Source organism: Lampetra fluviatilis, chromosome 8, assembly GCF_964198595.1.
Source record: "Lampetra fluviatilis chromosome 8, kcLamFluv1.1, whole genome shotgun sequence".
NCBI lineage: Eukaryota > Metazoa > Chordata > Hyperoartia > Petromyzontiformes > Petromyzontidae > Lampetra > Lampetra fluviatilis.
This window is the reverse complement of record NC_136282.1, coordinates 7,151,200-7,169,276: the sequence shown is the minus strand read 5'-3', so window position 1 is coordinate 7,169,276 and position 18,077 is coordinate 7,151,200. Positions and strand designations below refer to the sequence as shown.

General features: G+C 42.9%; 1 protein-coding gene across 2 annotated transcripts in view; it reads left to right on the top strand.

Moving 5' to 3' along the window:
- The first annotated feature begins 12,350 nt into the window (after nucleotides 1-12,350).
- The window catches only part of LOC144933806 (oxysterol-binding protein-related protein 8-like), a 100,683-nt gene continuing 94,956 nt past the window's right edge, over nucleotides 12,351-18,077 (top strand). The window contains exon 1 of one of the 2 annotated variants that reach the window (XM_078858960.1): nucleotides 12,351-12,603. The gene's annotated coding sequence lies outside the window, so the exon portion shown is untranslated. The remainder of the gene's footprint in view (nucleotides 12,604-18,077) is intronic. The other variant, XM_078858961.1, reaches the window with a different exon arrangement.

The following is an 18,077-nucleotide window of genomic DNA, read 5'->3' as shown; positions in this document are numbered from 1 at the left end:
CGAATAATGGTATGAGGTGCTTGAAGTGCGTTTAAAAGGTAATTCCGCAACCCGATTACGGGTGCAATTTGGTAGCGTATTCTTAGCATTATATGACACACTCTCCCCTGCAGCGTTTTAAAGATAAAGTTGGAGGTGCGTCTTATAATCCGATGTGTATGACCAGTTTTAACCCCTCCTTGACACCGGGTACAAATTTGTGGTGCGTCTTACTTTCAGGAGCATCTTGTACAGTAATTCTGTTCTCTAATATTTTGCATAATAAGTACCACTTAGGCTAACGTTCATATGGTTTACAATAATATAATATCGGCCTGCTAATGTGTGAATAGCATGATTTTGATCCATGATTTTAACAACGAAATGAGCCATGAAAATTGGACCAAGTCCTCAATAGGCGAGACATGCGTACAATAATAATTGTAACACTGTACATGCAATGCCCTTTACTCAGTACAATCACACCGATTTTGAGGGGTGGTATTACGAAAGATAGCTGCAATAGAGTAATTTAATCATGAAAAGTATACATAGTAAAACACGATTACACATGGCCTCCGAGCAAATCACCTGGAATGCGGCCGATTCTGTTATCCATCGGAAGCTCAGCAAGTTTGATCCGGGATAGTTGCTTGGATGGGCCACCACCAAGCACAAACACTCAAGTGAAGGTATGTGTAGAGGGAGGGCAGTGCAGCAGATTCGATGTTTGTTCTGCCCTCATCTAACCACCACCAATCTTCACTGCGGAGTCAGATGAAATGTGATCCAATAAACTCTCACGACCTGAATGGCCAGGGAAGGCTCATCCAGCAGTAGATTCACGAACGAGCTGGACATGCATAACTGTAACAAAACATGTTTTTTGTTCCTGGGTAGTAAGTGTTATTTCCTAATTGCTTATGCCTCAAAAGTACAGAAAATGGCTATTATTCCCCACGAACTTTTTTGGGAAATGTCCCTATTTTCAATGAGAAAACGGGCGAATTTGTGTCTTTTCGTTCACATAAAGTCAGAAAAAAACAACATGAATCAAAATTAACATGTATTTATACTAAAGTAATACAAAAAATTACTACAAAAGATTTAGACACCAAGGCGCACTACCACGGGCTGGACTGGCTACAGCGGACCGAGTTTTCTGTGGGGAGGAACAACGTCAAGTGGGAGCTACTGGTGGACCCACGGAAGTTGCTGATGCCACCACTGCACATCAAATTGGGCCTTATCAAACGATTTGTCAGAGCTGTAGATAAGGAGTCGGCAGCCTTCAAGTACCTTCAAGACTTCTTCCCTAAGCTGTCTGAGGCAAAGGTAAAAGCCGGTGTCTTCGTCGGACCACAGATAAAGAAGATCCTGGAGTGCAATGAATTCCCCAAGAAGCTCACTAGTAAGGAGGAAGCGGCTTGGAACAGCTTTGTTGCAGTGGTTCGTGGCTTCCTGGGCAATCGCAAGGTCGAAAACTATGTGGAGCTGGTTGAGACTCTGGTGGAGAACTACGGCACAATGGGCTGTAGGATGTCCCTCAAAGACCATATCCTTGATGCTCATCTTGATCAATTCAAGGAGAACATGGGAGCGTACTCGGAGGAGCAATGCGAGCGCTTCCACCAGGATAGACTGGACTTTGAACGCCACTACTAAGGACAATATAACGAGAACATGATGGAAGTACATTTGGGGACTGATTCGTGAAAGTGATTTACAGTATAATCGTAAATCTCGAAAAACGACTCACTTCTAATTTTTTTGTAGTCATTTTGGTATTACTTTAGTTTTTTCTGACTTTATGTGAACGAAAAGACACATTCGCCCGTTTTCGTAGTGGCCGTCCATAAATGACGTCACGCGATTTTGGACGATTTTTGACCCCCCCCCTCGTCACACGGCGTCACAAAAAGTCAGACCCCCCCCTCAAATATGACGTCACAAAGCTATGCCCCCCCCCCCCAAAAATAAAACATGCTTCAAATCGCTTGAAGCATGTGCGTATTTGATGTGGCGCTACAGTCTGATGTAGGAGAAAACATTTATTAAAAAGTATATTTAATTAAGTAGAACGTGTTGTCTATATTTATTTAAAATTGTGCATTTTGATGTGACGTCACATTTCTCAACCCCCCCCCCTCGTCACATATCGTCACAAATGTCTGACCCTCCCCCCCCCCAGGTGCGTGACGTCATTTATGGACGGCCCCACATTGAAAATAGGTACGTTTCAAAATATCACTGTCCTAGTCACAAAGGCAAAGTTTGCGGAGAATAATAGCCATTTTCTATTTTTTAGGCATCAATTACGAAATAACACTTACTACCCAGGAACTAAAATTGTGTTACATAGTGTGATTAAATGCCGCAATGGAGTAGGGTAACGAAATTGCTGATGGTGTGTACGGAATCCGAGTACGGCAGGCTGGAATGTACTGTACGTTTTAATGAAACTGTGTTGCTCGTGTTATCTCTGCACGTTTTTTTTCATGGACTCTCAATAGATTTTAACCTGGGGTTAAGCAAAGCTGATGTAACGTTAGACAGCTGCACAATTTCAAATTAGCTAAACTCAAGCTTGAGCAAACCACCTTCCCTTGGGCAGAGAATTCGAAGAAGTCAATTATGGGAGGCACAATCCAGAAAAGAAACAACCCTTTGTAATTACACGTGTGCCAACGGATACAAGTTTTCAAATCTGCATATTACCTGCTCTGACATTGGATTAGCGTAGGGGGCGTTGACAATGAAAATGAACGTTGACAATGTAGTAGAAGCATGGAGAGATAGATAAACATTGCCCAATGACTTTGCGAAACAAATGCTAATTAAATACAGGACAGTACTCTACATGATGGGGACTCAACAACGAGAGGCTTACCACTGCAGATGGAGCGGTGTGATCAGTTCATCTGCAGGAAGGAGACGTGACCGTGGCATTGTAAAAATGTGAGGGATGGTGACAGCATGAGGTATTCATCTACCAGTGAATAGACCCTGGGGCGTCGTGGTGGTGAGATATTGTCTCCCTCGCCTGGTATGGAGGACAATGACGCCAGCATGCTGGCCGGCTCGATCCCGATCCTGATGCCTGTATATTGGGAGTTTGCATGTTTCTCTCCCAGTAGTGGCGTGGATTTTTCTCCGGGTCCTCCGGTTTTTTAAATCCTTTATATTAAGTTCACTTGCGCGCTTGCTTGCGCGCTTACGACCGTGCAAATCTTTCGGTCGTTTTTTAACCCACTTCCCGTGATCCAATCGAGCTGACATTTTGCACACAGACTCGTTGTGCGTGACAATTTATTTTCGTGAAAAAAAAATCCTAAATTTTCCACTTTTTTAGAAAAAATGTTTTTCATATTTAATTTCAAATACCAATGTGATAAAAATGAAACTCTTACTCAAGAAAAACAGAAATGAATAATAAAATAAAACCGATGCCACGCATATAAAGGATTTATAGTGAAAAACTTTGTTTTTACGGGTTAATTTTTTCTCTCTCTCCACATTTAGAAGCTTGTGTTTAGAGTATTTGGCTGATATAAATGTCTACATGATAAGCGACTTCGTTGAGCTATCATTTGTGGCCAGGTCGCTTCTGAAAAATAGCGATAAAAATCAAGTGAGCCTTACCTCGTAAGATAGAAAAAAAGTTTAAATAGGAATAGGATGATGGTAATTACATGAATGCCTTTTTAAATATTACAATTTTATAATTTATTTTACAATCATTACACTAATTTCTAGTTACATTTATTACAGCAATAGGTAATGTTACAGCAAAGCAATGCATGCATGGTCTTGGGGTCGCGCCTTCGCTGCTTGTTGCGGAGGTTCACTGTTAAATTCCAGAGGCCGCCCTGGTTAATACTGTGGAGCAGATGAAGCATAAACCTATTCTCCATCTGCTTCACAGTGGACGTTAAAGATCCCGTGACGTCTTTCACAAGAATAGGCCATTGTGTACCGGTGCCAATGGGCAATTGTTGGCACCCGTTTCTAGCTGCCTTCTAGCTTCTGTCTGTGGTTTCCTACCCAGGCGGACCGTATGGATCCCTCTCGTTAAACACATTCCTACGGAGGGAGCTGGGAGGAACGTTGGGTTGCTCGGTCAATGGCCAGGGTCAACTGCGGCGTGGTGTATTCCGCAAATATGCCCGACTGTGAGGGCGGGCACAAGCCGGCGTGAGTAGGTTAAACGTTGAGTTTTATAAGGGCACCACGGGGTGACCAGCCCCTCCCCACCCAGCCTCTCCCCACCCAGCCCCTCCCCACCGTCCCCTCCCCACCCAGCCCCACCCTCCCCACCCAGCCCCTCCCCACCCTCCCCTCTCCACCCAGCCCCTCCCCACACTCCCCTCTCCACCCAGCCCCACCCCTCCCATTTTCCATGCACGACGGACGGACACAATAATCCCCTGTGGGCTGGTGGAACCAGGTGGTTCCTACCAGTATAAGCTTTCAGATGTTCTGATACGTGTATACATATTCTCCATCATTATAGTAAGTGCCAAGATCAGCCAATGAGAAGACAGGCTTTAGAATACCTTACTTTATTCACATGGCTGTATTGTTTGTGTTCACACTCGCTTATGCATAATATACCCTTCTCGTTATTGGCTACAGAGACTGTGTTCATAGCTACATATTAATTATAGTACATCCATATTCTTAGGTTTTTTCGGTAAAGTCACGTAGGTAAAACATTAAAATTAATAAAAGTAAAATAAAATAAAAATCACGACGTTTCGGAGGCAACACAAGCCTCCGTCTTCAGGTGGAACCGTCACAGCCACGACAGCTGTATCAAGTAAATGAGAGATTGCAGGAGCTACCACTCCGTTTATATAATGGTTGGAGAGGGGGGAAGGGGCAAGTGCAGCACACTTTTTATTCATATGGTAATGCCCTATAGTACGTCCCTTGACTGCACAGCCTAGTCTGCTACCGTATAGATAACTCTATGTACTTTAATCAGATAAAATATAATGTATTACACATTTAAAACATTAAATATTAATGTATGTTCTTTTATACTGTGTACTCAATCTGCTGTGAGATCTTGAATGACTGCATCAGTTGAACTAATGTATTGAAGGTGAACTTGAGGTCACGGCGAGAGTGGGTTTGAGTGGTTTTGGAAAGGCAAACTTAATGGTATTATCTGATATGACATGGATCAGCCGACACGGATCAAACATGGACATTGACGAACCAACATGAAGATGAGCTCAAACGTGCTCAAAGAAACATACCGGGAATTACATTGAGAGACAGAATCACGGGCGTTTGGATTCGAGAATATCACGTTAAAATCATAATTTTTACGTTTTAAGGAAAGCCGAGTGAACTTGGGCAGGACACGTCGCAAGAAGATACCATCGCCGGTGGGAAGAATAACAACAGAAGAGAGGTGCCAATTAAACACATAGTGACTGTGCAGGGCAAAGCTTCTTGGTCTCAATGATTTCACCCCGTGAGCGCTGTTGGGCTATAAACGCCACTGGACAACACTCAGGCGCGTGTGAAATGGCACTCAGCCTTTGTGCACTTTGCAAAAAACTGCTTTTCCTGAATAATGCACAAAGGCTGAGTGGTTTTTCTGCGGGTTTTTTTTTGCGTGTTGTTGGAAACTTGTGTTTGTTGTTATCATGGAGATATTATTATTATTCACGTATCTAATTGAACACTATTGCTCTTAAACAGAGATTTAGACAATTACTGGCTCTGCCCATAGTCTTATCCCCAACACGATCGATCGCGCCTATTCCCGTTAAAGGTTATGGCAATCCCATCAACACACCCAATTACCCCAGTCCCAATTCCGATTGTAATTTTCACAGCCAGTATCCAGCGAAACCTTACCCCTCAGCTGTATCAAATGACCTCTTACCCTTGAATGAAGAAGATGCAAACCAAAGAACAACTGTAGCGCTTATTTAAAATGCGTCTCGGACTGTTCAAATTTTTTTTTAAACTTTGGGATCAGAAATAAATGTAATTCTTCAAAGTTACGGTTATGCGCTCGCTGCAGTGACGCCAATGCGTTGGCGCTTTAAATCATATGGCCGTGACATCTGCCATAAATCATATTGCCGTGACATCTTCCATAAATCATATGGCAGACGTCACTAGGCTCCCCAACCGTAAGTGAACACTGTTTCCTCATCAAAGAAGCCTCACAGTGTGTTGGAGAACCCACGAAACGCAGCTTAGGCGTGTAAGGTTCAACAAGTGATGCTTTGTTGTGTTTAAAACAAAAAAAAATCGGTTAATCCATCGGCTCACGGATTAACATCGTTGAATTCCCAGCAAGTGGTTTCAGGTTCACTTCCCCTTCCCGTAAACGTGTCCATCGTTTTATATATCACGATGATCTTTGGCTGCACACTGGCATGATATTTGCTGCTATATTAGATTTTTTTAAATACACTGTTCTGTACTTTTTCATTTCGACAATATACATAAATAATGTTACTGTATATAGGATAATCCTCAATTATCGCCAATGTATTAAACAACTTATTTAATGTATCCTCGATTATAATCGACAATTTCTGAAATCATTAAATCCGAGGTATTGAACAGTTATCAAATATGAATATGCTCTCATTCTTTGGGTCTTTTGGTAAAGCCATGTAGATAGAAAAAATAATATTAATTCCTGCAGTCACGAAAGCTTTAAGTCAAGAATGAATATGCTCTATTTAAATTTTGTCAACATCCTACTGCGTGTGCCTCTTGAATTGACATTACATGAAAATGTACATTTCTTCTCATTTACGAGTTTAACAATGCTTCCCTTTTTTGTTGAACGATATCACATTTTATAACACGTACCGTATGGGCAATTAAACACAGTACATTAGTGAGTTCTGAGATACGAACGAATCAACATCCGAACGGGTCAATCTATGGATGGATCCGAACGGGTCTCAGGAACGGGACCGTTCATATGTCGGGGACTGCCCTGGATAAAACACGCAGCTTTTTTTTTATATATGTTCGCAGGGCTGGAAATGGGAATAAAGTACTAGGGGAACTTATAAAACTATTTCCTCCACCCCCTACTAGATCTGGACCGTACACTAGATCGGAGGAGGAGGTGGTGTGTGTGTCTACGTGTGTGTCTGTGGTTTAGTGCGCTGCGCTACGAACCTGGCGAACCAAGTTCGATTCTCGCTCACGGCCAACACCAGTGACGATCATTTTAACCGGTCCTGGGCCTCCCCTAGGTCGACTCAGCCTTAAATGAGTACCTGGTGCGGTGTGTAAAAGCATCGCTACTGGGGGAGACAAAGGAGGCCGGGCGTGGTGTTGGCCACCCACTCCATCCTGTGCCACAGTGCCGGCCTTCATAGGTGCTCGCTAACAGCACTTGCTCCAACAGTTTGTTAAGGCTATAGGGGTATCTTTGTCTTTGTGTCTGTGGGTCTCGATGTGTGTCTCTTGGTCTCTGAGCGTGTCTGTGGGTATCTCTGTTAGTCTAGGCCTCTAGGGGGTCTATCTGTGAGTCAAATAAAAAAAAAGATAAATCATTGATTCCTTCCGGAACGCAGCTGGGTTTACATTTTCACCCCACCACAGCGTTTCGGCCAATTTCCACCACCGTATGTTCGATATGGGTTGATAGTGTGTGCGTTCCATTATTCTGCGCTGTCGGACGCAGGCCACGTGCAGCAAAATATCGCATGCTGTTCGTTGCTGTGTTTGATTAATTATGTTTGATTTGCAGCAATAATTTGTTTTACAATCTTAACAATATATCCTCAGTTATCGAGAACATGTCAATATATGTTTTAATATATTGCCAATAACTAAGGATATATTAAATATTGTAAGTTTATTATATATGATAGTAAAAATGAAACATACATTACATAAAATAAGACAAAGCAACAAGCATGCTATAGAACCCCAAATCACAAGGGGTGGTGATTCCACATCCCTTTGGCAATGACAAGTCTAACTTTAACATTATTTGCCATACCAACACTATGTAACACAATTTTTGTTCCTGGATAGTAAGTGTTATTACGTAATTTCTTACTCCTAAAAAATAAAAAAAATGGCTATTATTCCCCACATCCTTTGCTTTTGTGACCAGGACAGTGATATTTTGAATGTACCTTTTCAATGAGAAAACGGGCGAATGTGTCTTCGTTCACATAAATTCAGAAACAAGTATAACCCGTAAAAACAAAGTTTTTCACTATAAATCCTTTATATGCGTGGTGGCTAGAGTCCTCTCGTCCTCTGGCTTGAGATGGCTGCCACCTATGGGTCAGATGATTGCATGGCAGCATTAAGCAATTGGTAATTAAATATAATATTTTTGTCCTAAAAAGTGTAAAATTTTGGAACAAAAATTTTCACGAACATTAATTGTCGCGCACAACGAAGTGGGTTAAAAAACGACCGAAAGATTTGCACGGTCCTAAGCAAGCAAGCAAGCGAACTTAAAAAAAGGATTTAAAAAACTACATATTAATTAAAAATGTACATGTATTTATACTAAAGTAGTACAAAAATGACGACAAAAGATTTAGAAGTGAGTCGTTTTTCGAGATTTACGATTCTACTGTAAATCACTTTCACGAATCAGCCCCCAAATGTAGTCTCCCATCATGTTCTCGTTATATTGTCCTTTGCAGCGACGTTCAAAGTCCAGTATATCCTGTTGGAAGCGCTCGCCTTGCTCCGAATACGCTCCCATGTTCTCCTTGAATTTATCAAGATGAGCATCAAGGATATAGACTTTGAAAGACATCCTACAGCCCATTGTGCCGTAGTTCTTCACCAGTCTCAACCAGCTCCACAGTTTTCGACCTTGTGCTTGCCCAGGAAGCCACGAACCACTGGGACAACGCTGTTCCAAGCCGCTTCCTCCTTACTAGTGAGCTTCTTGGGGAATTCATTGCACTCCAGGATCTTCTTTATCTGTGGTCCGACGAAGACACCGGCTTTGACCTTTGCCTCAGACAGCTTAGGGAAGAAGTCTTGAAGGTACTTGAAGGCTGCCGACTCCTTATCTACAACTCTGACAAATTGTTTCATAATGCCCAATTTGATGTGCAGTGGTGGCATCAGCACCTTCCGGGGGTTCACCAGTGGCTCCCACTTGACGTTTTTCCTCCCCACAGAGAACTCGGTCTGCTGTGGCCAGTCCTGCCTGTGGTAGTGCGCCTTGGTGTCTAAATCTGTTGTCGTCATTTTTGTATTACTTTAGTATATAAATACATGTTAATATAGATTCATGTTGGTTTTTTATGTGAACGAAAATACACAAATTCGCCCGTTCTCTCATTGAAAATAGGGACATTTCCCAAAAAAGTTTGTGGGGAATAATATCCATTTTCTGTACTTTTGAGGCATAAGCAATTAGGAAATAGCACTTACTACCCAGGAATAAAAATGTTTAATACAGTGCAATCGCTGATAACAACTCATGCCCATGTAGTGCTCAAGTTACATCTGACTGGAGAGGTGATGGTGGAATTTGGATCTCACATCGCAGCCGACTCCTCTGCATGCCAAATTAGGTGCATCCCAGCTTACAGAGCCTTTAAAAATATGTACGTTTGTCATTCTGTATGTGGGGTTTGGTTCATGTTTAAGTCCTATTATCACATCTCATGCCATTTTTTATATTTCATTGCATGGAAAAACTGAATGTATATGATATCAAAGATATATTAACCAATCATTGCAGAGAATATCATGCCATGCTTAGTATTTCAATGTATTGCCTTTTGCAGTTATTCAATCTCATGTCATCATTTAATTTGTGACGTTTGATTTCCATATACGTATGTGGATAAAGTGAACCTGGCGACCTGAGTTCGATGTTCCGGATCAAGTAACAATCAGTGCGAGTGATATCTGAAGCAGTCTCTGGCTCGCTCCCCTTCCCTCACCACCACCACACAGTGACCAGCGTAGCGATGTCCAGTCAGACAACACACATGCCTGTCACGGGATGAGGAAGCCTCCATTCAGCGGTGGATATGAACATTATAGATCTATATTAATAACAAATAAAGCAAGTATATCAGAACATATGATGCCATTCTTATTCCTTCAATATCTTGTCTTATGCAGCCATTCAATATCTCATGTCATAAAGTATGTTTTGTACCATTTAATGCTTCATAAATGTGATGAAATCCAAACAAATGCAGTACACGTATATAAACCAAGCAGAGCTGCCAATATTATCATACTATGCCCATCTTCCACTGTGTAGTCCCAGATTTTGAACATTTTGCTGCTATACATTTCCAAATGATAAGCCACTTTGTTCAGCTATCATTTGTGGCCAGGTCGCTTCTGAAAAATGAGTTATAAGCTCAGTGGGCTTTACCTGTTAAGCACAAAAAAAGTTTACTTTTATTTGTATATATTTGTTAAATGATTTGTTTACCTTTCCTACATGGTGCACTCTTATCGTGTTTTGTATTGCTTGTTTTTTGTAACGCTTTGACCCACCCCTACTGGTCATCTGTGAAAAAGAGCTTCATAGCTCATCGGATTCCTCAAATATAAAATAAATATTCTGCCGAGGCGCCTCCTCCCCCCTCCTCGGCGTCCACTTAAAACCCTCACTCCAAAGGCGATCTCCGTAACGCTGTTGAGACATCAAAGTAAAAAGGACGTCATGATGAATAAGGGATTAAAACCTTTCAATGAAATAGGTCTGTGTCACCGCGACCTTACAAATTGCACACGGATTAATGCAATGAATAGCACGTCGAGGTCTGCTTTTCGCTTGCAAGTTTCAGATTTACTGCAATACACCCGTCATTGGACGGGCAAAATGCTAGTAGTATAGAATAAATCAAGCACAACTGCCAATATCATCATGCTATGCCTATCTTCCAATGTGTAGTCCACATATATAAACCAAGCACAGCTGCCAATATCATCATGCTATGTCTATCTTCCAATGTGTGGCCCACAGATAACATACAGTATATATTTAAAAAACACATTGCTACCAAATATCATCATGCTATGCCCATCTTCCAATGTGTAGTCCACATATATAAACCAAGCACAGCTGCCAATATCATAATTATATGCCTATCTTCCAATGTGTGGCCCACAGATAACATCCAGTATATATAAAAAAACACAAACATTGCTACCAAACATCATCATGCTGTGTGCTAGTCCCAATGCAGTCATTCAGTGATCTGCTGTCACCTCGCCTCCCACGTGGTCCCGCGCCAGCCCAAGGCGGCGTTCCCACGCGCGTGATGTCACCCCCAACCACTCACCCACAACCCCCCTGATTATTACTGAAAGAACCAAGAATAAGTCGACATTATAGACTGTCAGTACACTCACCCAGCTTAATAACCAGGCTACAGTCTACATTATAGACTGCCAGTACACTCACCCAGCTTAATAACCAGGCTACAGTCTACATTATAGACTGCTAGTACACTCACCCAGCTTAATAACCAGGCTACAGTCTACATTATAGACTGCCAGTACGCTCACTCAGCTTAATAACCAGGCTACAGTCTACATTTAGACTGCCAGTACACTCACCCAGCTTAATAACCAGGCTACAGTCTACATTATAGACTGTCAGTACACTCACCCAGCTTAATAACCAGGCTACAGTCTACATTATAGACTGTCAGTACACTCACCCAGCTTAATAACCAGGCTACAGTCTACATTATAGACTGTCAGTACACTCACCCAGCTTAATAACCAGGCTACAGTCTACATTATAGACTGCCAGTCCACTCACCCAGCTTAATAACCAGGCTACAGTCTACATTATAGACTGCCAGTACACTCACCCAGCTTAATAACCAGGCTACAGTCTACATTATAGACTGTCAGTACACTCACCCAGCTTAATAACCAGGCTACAGTCTACATTATAGACTGTCAGTACACTCACCCAGCTTAATAACCAGGCTACAGTCTACATTATAGACTGCCAGTCCACTCACCCAGCTTAATAACCAGGCTACAGTCTACATTATAGACTGCCAGTACACTCACCCAGCTTAATAACCAGGCTACAGTCTACATTATAGACTGCCAGTACACTCACTCAGCTTAATAACCAGGCTACAGTCTACATTTGTGTGTTTTTAATTTTATTCATTTTATATTAAATTTTATTATTTTTCTCTCTACGTGACTTTACCAAATAATATGGACCCCCCCCCATCCCCTTTACATTTCCCACAACGCACGCGCGGCGTCTGCCACATGGCGGCGCTTCCCTATTGGTCAGCGGGCGGGTCGCGGTTCCGGCCCCTCCCCCTCTCACGCCACGCCCACGCCAATTGACCAATGGCGCGCGAGAGGCGTCAATGCGCGCTAGGAAATTCGAGAGCGAAGGGTTCGCTGCGAAGTCGCCGTGGTGCAGAGCTGCGGTGTCGGCTGCTTCGTGCTGCTGCTGCTGCCTCCTGTGTCTGTCGTGTTGTGTCGTGTGTTGTGTGTGAGGCTCTACGGGGTGACCAGTGCGGTGCCACACCACCCACCACACGCCACACCGCATTCATCAACGGGAAGATTTCTTCGTTCAGCGAGCACCGAACGCCGTCGGGGACGTGTGGCTCCGCGTTGGGTCGCCTCGTTTGGAAGGTGAGTTCCGTTGAGGCCTAGCGCACCCACCACTACCAGCACCCACCACCCCCACCACCACCCATCCACCACTACCACCACCACTACCCATCCACCACTACCACCACCACTACCACCCCAACTACCACCACCCACCAATACCACCACCCCACCACCCTCACCACCACCACCCTCACCACCACCACCACCCTCACCACCCTCACCACCACCACCAACCTCACCACCACCACCCACCACCCACCACCACCACCTCCACTACCTCCACCACCACGAGCCTTGCCCCGCACGCCGCTTGCCTGGCTCGGCTATGGGAGAGGCCCCCCCGGGTGGGCCCGAGGGTCGGGGCGGCCTCCCTCGGCCTCGCTCGCGGGGTTTGGTGTCAATGTCTTTCGCCTCGCCGCTGTGTGCGGGGTTCGCGTCCCCTTGTGATGTTTTTTTTTAGTGGCGTGTTCAGTCGGTTGGTCTCGTGTCAAAAGAGGCACGATTACAGAGTGGCCGGGTGTACATTGTGATGGCACGACGCGTCTGAATGCGACCCTGGTGTGTGTGTGTACGTGCGGGTGTTGTGAAGTGTTTGGGAAGAGGCTGCTCCTGATTTGTGTTTTGGGTGGTTATGGATAAAAGCAGAAGCGGCGATATGGAGGGGTCGCAGACGGAAATGTAAAATGTTTACGTTTTGATTTACAACCACTGTACGTGCCAGGGGGGAACGCGTGTGTCGATATGTCCAGGGGGAAGAGGAGCGACGTGATTGTGTGTCTGATGTGAAGGTGAGGTTTCAGGGGCAGGAGAGAGGGCGAGAATAAGATTTTCATGTGTACAGTATCGACAACATTAAGGTACAATTTGGACGTATAAACCTTTTAAGTTGGAGACATTTAAGACGCTGGAAACGGAAATTAGTGTCGGGTTGATTACACATTTCCCTGTAATGGAACGCCAGTTGTTTTTTTATTCGACTTGAAGATTTAACAAAAATAAAACCTCAACTCGCTTACAATTATTCACTTGATGCCGCGTTCAAAACAAACCAATCAGTTTTTTTTTAAATGAAATAGGCCATGGGAGTGGACACCTGCAACACAGTCCTAACCCCCGTCAACAACAGCAGGGATTCTGTTTTGCAGAGTTGTTAGTTTGGAAGGCGAAGAGCCAAGGTTGGGGAACAAGACAGGGGGAATGTGTTGGAATTTTAGAAGACTTAACAGAAGGATGACATCTAAAATTGATTCGTGCCTCATACATAAGCCCATGGAGTTTGTATGTCCCCAACCCTCGGGTTTTTCCTACAGCTGACAAATATCCACTGCAGCTGGTCTTGCCCAAAGGAATTCCAATGATGGAAATGACCTGCATATTACAGAAAAATGTAGGCGAGTCGGACTCATAGGGAGGAGCACTGGTCCGGCAAGCGTTTAGAACAATGAATATCTATGTAACGTTATAGACACATAAAAAAATACGTATTGAAATTTTATTTTATGTATATTTTATTCAACTCTGTAAAATGTGATCAAAATTCATCTTTGGAAAAAAAAGCAACCTACAGTATAATACGGTTACTGTGTTGTGTGTATTAGTTTATGGAAAGTGTTCACCATTGAAGTGTGTGGCCCTACAAGACGGCAATCATCAGACTACAGTTGCCGTAAAGGTTTGGTGGGGAGGGATAACCCCTTATACAAATATAAGCAGGAAAATGAAACGAATAAACCTAAAAACGGTGGAAAATACTAAAACACCCAAAAATTGAGCATGAAAACCAACCATTCTAACACGGAGTAACACAACTGCGTAAAACATCCGCTTCTTAAAAACATTTCTACAGATGCGTTATAGTGAAATAGACGAGTTTGAAATGCTAACCCTGTCACTAAACATTTAGCGAAACACACGTGCCAACGGCAGCCTGAATGGCACGTATAAAGCATGTACATGCTGTCTGCTGCTGAAGACAATTCCTTGGGAAAAGAGACGAAGCAAGGATAGGTTGACGGTCAGTCAAATAGAGGAGAGACCATCTCTTAAGCCTGGACTAGAACAGGAGGGGATGGAGTTTTAGCAGTGCCGATGACCAGAAGGAAATGCCAGAAAACGGGGGGCAGAAACGGAAACGGGCTTCGGTTTTTTAAAAAACATTTTGTCAGCTATTATCCGCCTGTGAGATTTTAAGGTATTGAGAGATAGTGAAACTCAGTTTAAAAAAAAGTGTTTTTTCCGCCCCATCGTGTACTATTATATACCTTTGTGCAGTGGTTTAACATAACAAATAACAATAGTATTTTTGATAAGATTAAGCTCCCACAATGGTTAAACAAGCATAATGCGCCCTTTGCTGCTCGTCAATCATGCATATGAGTTGTCATTTATGAATCATGCCTCAAGGTGTGGACTGAAATAGAATATTTAACCCCACTTCGAACGAGATAGTAGTGCTCTGTGACGACTGTAAAATAATGCAGCTTTCCATAAGCCATGAGTCTGCAATTAAAAACACTTTCCGTATAACCATATCCAGACATGTGTTAAAGCAGCTGAACGCCCATTATACATTGCATATGTTTTTTTTCCAGGTCTGACGTGCTTTCTTTTCTGTTTGCAGTGTTACTGCGTTGGTTAAAATATTTGCAATGGGTCTGTCTTGCCATGTATTGTGTCCATGAGCAGTAGTCTAGCGGTTAGCGCGCTGCGCTACAAATCGGGCCACCCGATTTCAATTCCTGCTCACGGCCGACATCAGTGACCATTATCTGAACTGATTCCGGGCCTCCCCTAGGTTGGCTCAGCCTCAAATGAGTACCTGGTGGGGCGTGTAAACATTGCCACTAGGGAGACAAAGGTGGCCGGGCGTGGTGCTGGCCGCCCTACCCCCTCGTACCACGCCGGCCTTCATAGGTACTCGCTAACTGCACTTGACCCAACAGTCCGTTCAGGCTACACGGGGGATCTTTGTGTACATGACAACATTTGTTCACGTTATGTAATATTTTGTGATGTTATTTTCGTTTTTACATTTGGCATGCACCACATATGATTTTGTAATTTGACATGCATTAATATTGCATGTTTACTACCCCAGAACAATTAACTTAAATGTGCCTCACCAGTTACATCTTTTATGCTATTGAATGTTCCTTCGTTCATTGTTCTGTCGGTTCAATGTTGAGAACAATACTAGAATAATAAATTAACGTGTTGTGCCATTTAACTGAATGTAGTATCCGTGAAACACATGCTATATGCTTGCTACTTATTGCTCTTTTTCTACACAACCTGGTTATGCATGTTGAACATTTCGCACCTTATGTAGCCAACCGCGGTAATCGGAGGTGCGGGGGAAGGACAACAAACTAAACACAAAAAGCAGTTGAAACAGCATGCACAATCATATTCATTGCACCATACTGGTGAGTACACATCTTATATGCCCTCATTCACATCAGAGAGCTTCTGACTTGGCCATCTGCTCCGGCTTGCAGAATGTAGCAGTTCAGCTGCTGAGGTCCAACTGTAGCACATCAGGCTGCTGTAGCTTGAAGCTTAACAGTTTGCTATGCGGAATTTGTGTTCTTTGTGCCCTGGGGTTTGCACAAAGCAGCGCTGCAGCATCACTGTTGCTTGAAGCATCGCAGCGTGATGTTCCTGCTCCCTGGGTGGAGGCTGGTTCCGGATGGGGGTCAGCACCATGGCTTTTTGCCTTGCATCGTTCTTGCAGACACAGTGAATTTAGACGTGCATTTTTTTCGGCCATAAACACAGCAAAGTGAAAGCACCTTGATGTGCACACTGGGCATTATATATTTTCTGAAATGATGGACATTCATCAGCAACGCAGTAGTGCTTACAATGAACCCAGCAAGCCCGCCAGATCACTTAACACATTCACCTTGATGATCCTTGCCCAGCTTTGATGATAGTCTACCTTCTGGGGCTTTTTTAATTTGACCTTGTGTGGTGAACAGAGAAGTTTGCCGTGAATTTTCACACTGGCAGCCTTGGCAAGAGTATTCTTTTTTCAAGAAGTCTGTAAGCATTTCATTGGATAAAGAAGCCTGGAAATTAAACCCTTTAACTGTTGAGCCTGTGGAAAATGTAAAATGCCTGTCTCACTATGCAGTGTAAGCTGCTTAACAAATGTACTAAAGATTAACAGCGTGTTCATAGAGGTTATATCTACAGTGCAGTGAACAAAAAGCGTAATGGTCTTATTATTGTTCATAATGCTGTGTTGCTTTTCATGACGATAACTTGACATTTTCACGCGTAGCTATTTAACATGATTAAATTGCACATTGTTTGTATACAATTCATATTAAACATGCATCTGTAAATAAGTGTGCATGTGTACAAGAACGTGTACAGCGCTTTGGTCAATCCCTCGTACAGACTGTGGGGGTTATTTAACCATGCTTCACCTTGCCGGTCAGTGAGGGTTGGTGAAGGCAGGGAAAATAGACGTGGGAGCATCACAGCACAATACAGAAATGAATGTTGCTGCACTGACCTTTGTTGTTCGCATTGTAGCCCCCACATCCCGATGACAACCTGTTTGTCAGAATCAGAATCTTTATTTATACTGGAGGAATCGGTTGACATGTTAAGCTCTTTTTCACAGATATCCAGTTGGGGTGGGTCAGAATGTTACACGGTGGTTGCTGCCCAATCACTGTCCAGTTTCTGCGATCTGGCCAACTTGGGTGTATTCCTGGTGATTTGGTCATAGACAAACAAATGTGAGCAGCATTTGCAGTTCTTTAGCACAACCGTGTGTCTAGGATACATTTGCTATTAATTGTAATGTTGTTCTCTAACCCCTTTCCCTTGTTATGAGATATATTATTTGATATTCTTTGGTTCTTTCTGGAAAGTCACGTAGGTAGAGAAAAAATATATATACATCACGACGTTTCGATCGCAACACAAGCGATCGTCCTCAGATCAAGATATATTATTTTATTTATATAAAAATGACGGTGCCTGCCAATGGTGCAGCTTTATTCGATCTATAACCTCACAACTTTCAATCTGGCCTTATTGGAAGACTTGTAATGAATATTTAATATTCTCTCTGAGCCAAAGTGGATGAAACTGCATATTGATTTGCTCAATACCTCCTGTGAATTATAGAATGTGAGCGACACGGACCTTCTAATACACCGTAATCCATAAAGTAAATATATTTACTAAATATGGAAAATGTTTTGAATACAGTGGAACAATTATGTTTCGCAGTTTTATTTAATATTTTTTTTACTCTATTAACTGTTTTAATTACTTTCAGAATGTTCTCTCAGACAGGAATGAAATTACGGTAATGTACTAGTTTTTATAAATCAGAATGGGAATTGCAAGTCTATGCTTTTTATATAGAAAGCATTGAATTACCACTGCATTGCAGTATGATATCCACCTTAAAATAAGGATGCTTTATTTTTAGCCATAGTTGGACTCATTACCATTTTCTAACATGGGAT